Consider the following 8,591-nt stretch of genomic DNA (forward strand, 5'->3'; position numbering starts at 1 on the left):
CTCTAATGGCCTGACCTCCACCTCTAACTGCCTGACCCCTACCAAAATTACCCCTGCCTCCAGACTAGGCACCACTATAACCACCGAACTGACGAGACCTCTTATCAGACCTCTGCCCTCTTTCCTGTACAAGAACCATCTCAATCCTCCTTGCAACATTAGCAGCCGCCTGAAAAGAAATCTCACTTCCGGTCTCCTTGGTCATCTGAAGTCTGATAGGGTGAGTGAGTCCCTCAATAAACCTCCTTACTCTCTCTCTCTCTGTAGGTAGTAAAAGGAGAGCATGACGGGTGAAATCCACAAAACGGGACTCATACTAAGTAACAGTCATACTGCCCTGCTGTAGACGCTCAAATTGCTTGCGGAATTCCTCTCTTAGTGTGGTAGGGAGGAACTTCTCCATAAATAGCTAAGAGAACTGCTCCCAGGTAAGTGTAGGTGATCCGACTGGTCGGGTCAATGTATAATCTCTCCACCACCTCTTGGCAGAACCCGTCATCTGAAATACAACAAAATCAATACCATTGGTCTCAACTATACCCATGTTCCACAACACCTCATGGCAGCGTTCAAGATAATCTTGTGGGTCTTCAGAAGGCGTACCACTAAAGTGAACTGGAAAGAGCTTAGTGAACTTATTCAGTCTCAATAAGGCCTCAAAAGACATGGCGGGCCTATCGTCGGTCTGTACTGCAACAACTGGCGGGGCTGCTGGAGCCTGATTCTGGGGAGCCATCTGCTCCGGGGCGGGAGTAGTGGGAGTTTGTTCTCCTCCCCCAGCCTGTGAGACGGCTGGTGCCATTGAAAATGTACCATTCTGGGCCACACCCTCCATAAGACTCACCAATCGGACTAGAGCGTCCTGAAGCACTGGAGTGGCTATGAATCCTTCCGGGACCTGAACTAGTCCAACTGGTACATTCTGAACTGGGACCTCCTCCTGAAGGTCTACCTGAGGTTCTTCAACAGGTGCAGCTACTCGAGCTCTGGACTGAGCTCTACCTCGGCCTCAGCCTCGGCCTCTAGCACGACCTCAGCCTCGACCTCTACCCCTAGCCATAGTTGCCACCGGGGGTTTTGGTCCCTCTCTATCGGTAGAAGTATTACGTGTTCTCACCATCTGCGAGAGAATAAGAGTAGAATGGTTCAATCATCGATGATAAAATAAAATCGCATGACAAAATAAGAAAGAAGTGATATTGTTCCTAAACTTCATAGCCTATGAGAGATAAGTACAGACGTCTCCGTACCGATCCTTCAGACTCTACTAAGCTTGCTCGTGACTCGTGAGACCTATGTAACCTAGTGCTCTGATACCAATTGTCATGACCCGAAGTTTTCACCTCCGGACCATGATGGCGCCTAACATTTCACTTGCTAGGCAAGCCAACGTTAGAATAACATTATCCATTTTTAAAATAATTTTTAAATTTATCAATAACAAGGAAGCAAATGCGGAAGCAATGTTGAAATAATCCATAATAATAACGATGTTTAAATACCATCCCAGAATTAGTGTCACAAGTGCACGAGCTTTTAGAATAAATACAAATAAAGGTCTGAATAATATAAAACTGTCTGAAAATAAACACACAGCTAAAGTACAATAGACGGGGACTTCAGAACTGCGGACGCCATGCAGTTATACTTCAAGTCTCCTCCGAGTAGCTGAAATCCGAGCAAAATTATGGCACGCGCTGGGACCAACTCCAAAATCTGCACAAGAAGTGCAGAGTGTAGTATTAGTACAACCGACCCCATGTACTGGTAAGTGCTGAGCCTAACCTCGACGAAGTAGTGACGAGGCTAAGGCGGGTCACTTACATTACCTGTACGCAATATTAGATACAACACAATAATAGAAATAAATCAAGTAACTCATTTATAATAATTGAAGCCAACTGAGCAGTCATAACCAATTATCATTTCCATCAATTCAGTTTGCAGCGTGCAACCCGCTCTCACCATATATTCACATTCAATTCTGTTGCAGCGTGCAACCCGCTCTCACAATATATTCACATTCAATCAAGTCTGTTGCGGCGTGCAACCCGATCCTCCAATATTGACTTTTAATAAGTCTGTTGCGGCGTGCAACCCGATCCTCCAATATTGACTTTTTAATAAGTCTGTTGCGGCGTGCAACCCGATCCTCCAATATTGACTTTTAATAAGTCTGTTGCGGCGTGCAACCCGATCCTCCAATATTGACTTTTTAATAAGTCTATTGCGGTGTACAACCCGATCCTCCAATATTGACTTTTAATAAGTCTGTTGCGGCGTGTAACCCGATCCTCCAATATGGACTTTTTAATAAGTCTGTTGCGGGATGCAACCCGATCCTCAAATATATTCATTATAATCAATTCTGTTGCGACGTACAACCCGCTCCTCCAACATAATCATTTACCAATCAATTCTTATAGAAGAAATTCCCCAATAAATACAACAATTAATATAAAATCATAAGACAATAAGCATACAATAATTATAATTTAATTATAAAGCAAACAATGATAAATAGCAAATTATTATGGAAATCAGGGAGCAAATAGGCAATTTAATATTTAATATGCTAAATATCAAATAACAATTAAGGCACATAATTCAAATAACATGTAACAATTAATGCAGGAATTCAAGAATTAATATTTGACAAAGAATAAGAAAGAAATAATTATTATAATAATTAATTTATAATTTTTCAAATATGCAGGCAAACATTTAATTTGATGACGTATAGATACTCGTCACCTCGCCTATACGTCGTTTACATGCAATTCGCATAACAAACAATTTAAGGGTTTTATTCCCTCAAGTCAAGGTTAACCCCGACACTTACCTCGATTTGTAAATTCCAATCAATTATTCAACCACAACTTTTCCTTTTAAATTTGCCTCCGAAAGTTTCAAATCTATTCACAAATAATTCAATATATTCAATACTAATCATAGGAATTAATTCCATATGAATTTATAAATTTTTGGATAAAAATCCAAAATTTATTAAAATATTCGATAGTGGGACCCACGTCTCAAATCCTGAAAAAACTCGCGAAATCCGAACACCCGTTCTGATACGAGTTCAACCATACCAAATTTGTCCAATTCCGATATCAAATGAACCTTCAAATCTTAAATTTTCGTTTTTGGAAAGTTTTATAAAAATTTTCAATTTCTTCCATCTAAATCCGAAATAAATGATGAATATAGACATGGATTTGTGAAATACAATCACTTTATGATAAAGAACACTTATCCAGTTCAAGTCGTGAAAATCCCCCTTGAAATCGCCCAAATCCGAGACTTAAAACTCAAAAATGAGTAAAAATCGCTAAGACCCGATTTTATGTATTCTGCCCAGCATTTTCGCATCTGCGGTGCCTGGGCTCGCACATGCGAGCTTGCGTCTGCGAGAAAAATCTCGCATCTGCGAAACGGGGCTGCCAGGCGAGGTTTCGCATCTGCGGACAAAATATCGCACCTGCGACGTCCGCTTCTGCGCACAAAGGCCGCACCTGTGAAGGCCGCATCTGCGATGGATGTCTCGCTTCTGCGAGCTCGCACCTGCGGTCAAAATTCCGCAGGTGCGATTATACTAGAACCCAAATTTCAGGTTTTTGCTTAAGTCCAATTCTTGTTCCGATTTCAATCCGTTTCACTCTCGGGGTACTCGGAATCCCACTCGAATATACCAACAAGTCCTGTAACATAATACGGACTGACTTGGGGTCTAAAATCACATCAAACAACACTGAAATTACAATTCACACCCCGATTCGAACTTTGAGTTTTAAACTTTTAATTTGCAAATCTCGTGCCAAAACATATTAAATAAATACGGAATGACTTCAAATTTGGCACACAAGTCATAAATGACATAACAGAGCTGTTCAAATTTCCAGAATCGAATTCCGGCTCCGATATCAAAAAGTCAACCCCGTGGTCAAACTTGAAATATTTAGCCTTTAAATTGCTAGTTCCGTTAAATGGTCATAACTTGAGTTAGGGACCTCCAAATTAAATTTCGGGCATACACCCAAGTCCCAAATCACGATACGGATCTATCGGAATTTTTAAAACACTGATCCGGATCCGTTTGCTTAAAATGTTGACCAAAGTCAACTTAGTTGAGTTTTAAAGCTCTATTTCCCATTTTAATCCATTTTTTCACATGAAAACTTTTCGAAAAATTTTACGGACTGCGCACGCAAGTCGATAAATGATAAATGGTGCTTTTCGAGGTCTTAGAACATAGAATTACTTATTAAATTTAAAAATGATATTTTGGGTCATCACAACAATACTGGTTTTAAGGATCATAATTGCGTCATTAATTGCTCATGGTTGTATTATTGTATTTAGTATTGATATTCTAATGGGATTAAGACTGATCTCCATATTTTCCCATTTTCTCTTTTCCCGTTTCTGGGTAAAGAAAAACCGTAAAATCTCTTGCACGGCAAAGAGTACCGACAAGTCTACAATCACATAAAACCTCACTTAAGAGAAACTGGGGAAATTAAATGGCCCCTAGAGACTTTTGAAATTAAAATATAATATCTTTTTGCGGAACTGATATATATAAATATAAAATTTTGACTGAAATGGTTTTGCTTATTGGGAAAAAAATTAATTGCCCAAGTACAACAGAATTTCCTTTTATAGTAGCTTTTAAGTTTATCCGAACTATTATGAGTTGCAATAATGCTTTCAATTGACTGAGTACACACTACATATTCAGCCATACACGAATTAGTTTGGCATATTAAGTATATATATAAGGATTGGAAAATGTTCAAATTTTCCGTTGTACTGATCGCATTATTCATTTTAAGTTTATCTTATGTTACACTTTTGATTTATTCATATATAGTCTTACTTTTAGCAAATTATCTCACATTTACCCTTGCTATTAATGAAGCTCTAGCATAAAATGAGTGTCTTCATTTTTTTGGAGATAAAAATATACAATTTTATCCTTCAACTTTTCATTAAGGTTTAAAATAACTTAGGTAGGAGCTCTGTCAGCAGTGGCGTAGGCAAGATCTCCACGAAGGGGGTTCAAAAAAAAAAAATTAAAAAAATATTATAGCTAATGAAAATTGAAACTATGACTTTACAAAGGTTTTAAACCCACTTTTGGTTGTGTCAAGGGGACTCAAAACTATATATATATAGGTAAAAATTAAATTTTTCCTTATATATACAGTGTAATTTTTGAGCGAAGTGGGTTCGTAAACCCCTTCCGTCCCCTAAATCCGCCCTTGTCGGTTAGGGATTAGGGTAAAAACGATATCTATTTCTAAACGATTGAAAAATATTAGATTGAAAGTTTAACCATGGTCAAAATGGTTCAAATTCTAACGGTGCATGAACAATTGAACCTTTTTCCTATACAAAGATAAATTTTAAAATAAAGGTTTTAGATGGTCAATCGCACGTGATTTATTATGTAGCATGTAGAGGAGCTTGCCCCTTTTCTGTGACCAAACTTTTCAAAAAAGCCATTATTTAGCAGTATATATGTGCAAAATGCCAAAATCCAACTCTTATTTCCACAGATGGATCCAAAGCAGTAATTGCAGATAATGATGCTTATCTGCCAAAAACATTTTTGCTAAGTCCACATGACATTGCCCTCTTCAGTCCACCCCTTTTTACGACGAAAAAGACGTTAGCAAATATTTACATTTTTGGTTTGGTCTATGGTGAGGTTGTCTTTCAAATGAAAATGACTAGGCGTTTGGACATAAAGAATTGTAAAATTCGAAAATATTGCGAATTTTTTTTCAAGTGAAAATATTATTTAAAATTTAGAGTTGTATTTGAACATAAATTTTATTTTGGTTATTTTTGAAGTTTTGTGAGTGATTTGAGTGAAAATTTTGAAAAATAGTTTTTTGGAGTTTTTCAAATTTCTTTAAGTGAAAATTAAAAATTTTATGAACAAATGCTGATTTCGAAAAAAAATGAATTTTTTTTGGAAAAAACTTCAACCAAATTTTATGTTCAAACGGGCCCACTCTTTGTGGTCCATTTATCTTTTTAGGGAAGTTAATATCATTTTTCGGATAAAGAAAACCTAGATATTTAACCAAATACAGAAAAATAAATGTATATTTTTAGCCGCTTCCAAAAATAATATAAAATATATATTTTTTGTATATATATATATATATATATATATTATTTTTTGGCTCGCAAATATAATTAGTTTCGACCGACCGACTAATTTTGTGTAAAGAAAATCACCATCAAGTTACAGGAAATTGCATGATGTGATTCCATAACTTCAGATAAATATTTACCATGTGAAAATACCTATATGCTCCATCAATAGGTAATAATTCACCACTTTAATTTAATCTTCTTTTATATACTTTATATAGTTACTCGTCCTTAACAAGTTTGTCAATGGTGATGAGACCAAAAAAAAGGAACCAATACCAATCTCTTGAAGTAGATATATATTTAATCGAAGCTAAAAATCTAAATTAAGTTGCCTTTTAATTTGTCACATTTAACACCAGATGAAACAAAAACCATATATATTAATCACCTCTTATATACCTGTAACTGCAGATGCACATATAGCAGCCACAATGTTTGATAATTCGATAAAAATAAGGTAGACGTTGAATACCTCACAACTAACGTATTGTGTTTCAAAGCTCATTTATTGCAAATAGATTATCAACACTCGTATCTTCAAGACCATTGGTTAACTCATGCTTTAGGAATACAATCACATATATACGTTTACAAACACAATATCGATAACATAACATATAAATATATAAAAGTCGACTTAATTAGTATATAAATGTGACACTGAAAACACAAATCTACTGTAAGTTACACGAAGCAAACTCTAGAAGGTAAGTATAATTCAATTGTATCGAAATAGAGGCAAACCATAAAAAGTTACACATCCACGTTCCACGAGATAAATAAGAAGCTAACCATAAATGGACTACACAATCAACTCTCTGACTTTAACAAAACTTCAAATCGTGGCACTATCTATTCAATAACCTTATTATTGCAGCGAAAGATTATTTGGAATAGTCTATTAATTAAGACTACAGTCAGCTCCCCCATTGATTTATAACGTTAATGACGCTTGTCACTAGGGTGTACATGGACCGGATTGTTTCGGGTTTTATCAAAATCAAACCAAACAAATTATATTGGTTTGAATTGGTTCGATTTCGTCGGATTTTTCGGGATTTTCGGATTTTTTTATTAAATGAATATTATTCATCTTGCTTTATTAAAGTTATAGATAAAAATTTTATAAGTGAATATATGTTTAATAAAAATTAAAAAAAAATAACAAACACATGATCTATTAAAGTATTCTCATAGTTGAATTTTCTTAGTAACACAAAATAGTTTATTTTCTTAGTCGTCTAACAATAATTTTTGGTTGATGTACTCTTTCAAGGTTAACCGAATTTAATAATTAAACATAAAAATCAATATGACACCTAAATAATGATGTGTTTTATGTAATTTTAGATTATCGAAATACCACTTCAAACTCGAAAAAGATATAAGAATTTTTGACATATGAATATGAAAAAATAAAGAGATGATTGATGAATTTCAATAATACTTAATAAGAAAGTGATACAATCCATTATTTAAAGTAAAAAAAAAAATGAATGCACTTTATAGTTCTATTAAGTATTACATCCCAAAAGAGGATCTCAAATATTTCTAGACATCTTTTAAATAAAATTCTACATAAAGTCTTAAAAGTATATATAAAAAATTATATATTTATATGTCGGTTTGGTTCGATTTTTTTTAAACTAAATACCAAATCAAACTAAACCTAAACGGATTTTTAATCGGTTTGGTTTGACTTTCGGTTTGGTGCGGTTTTTTGGTTCGATTTGAACACCCCTGCTTGTGACTATTAGAATTACCACGATCTTGCAAATACTTTTTAATTACTAGTTGGACAATCTTGGTTTTACTTTAACATTTTAATTGTACGCATGGTAATAATTTACCCAAATTTAATATTTATATCAATCAAATAAATATATGATATATATTTTCACTTGTCAATGAGAATAATTTTCAAGTACTTGGTTTTACCTTTGAAAATTGAATAGAAGTATTCTATACACCATAGATGAAACTGAAAAATAGGCCATACATTGGGATCAATTGTGGACACTGTCATTAGACCATTAGTGGGTCAAGCGGTAGAGAGTCTAATTGGCAAATTTTTGGGGCAAGTGCATAGATAGTTATTCCGATGGATGCTATTTAGAAATTAGCTAATACTTGTTTTATTCAGAATCTCAATTTTTGGACAACTCAAGACATTTTTGTCCTGAAAATTTGAACTGAAAAACTAAAATTAAAGATGCACTAACTAATTTCTAAATAACAGCCCTTTAGAGTGGTTACGTGGTGTCATTTCTACCAAATTTTCCAATGCTATATTTTAGACCGTGGCCTATAAAATAGACTAGCAAATGAGGTTGACAATGAAGAGAAAACAGTAAAAAACTTGTGCTCTTAATTTATGTGACATAATTTTATTAACAACAATAATAACAAATCGGTGC

Source organism: Nicotiana tomentosiformis, chromosome 5 (genome assembly GCF_000390325.3).
Source record: "Nicotiana tomentosiformis chromosome 5, ASM39032v3, whole genome shotgun sequence".
Lineage (NCBI taxonomy): Eukaryota > Viridiplantae > Streptophyta > Magnoliopsida > Solanales > Solanaceae > Nicotiana > Nicotiana tomentosiformis.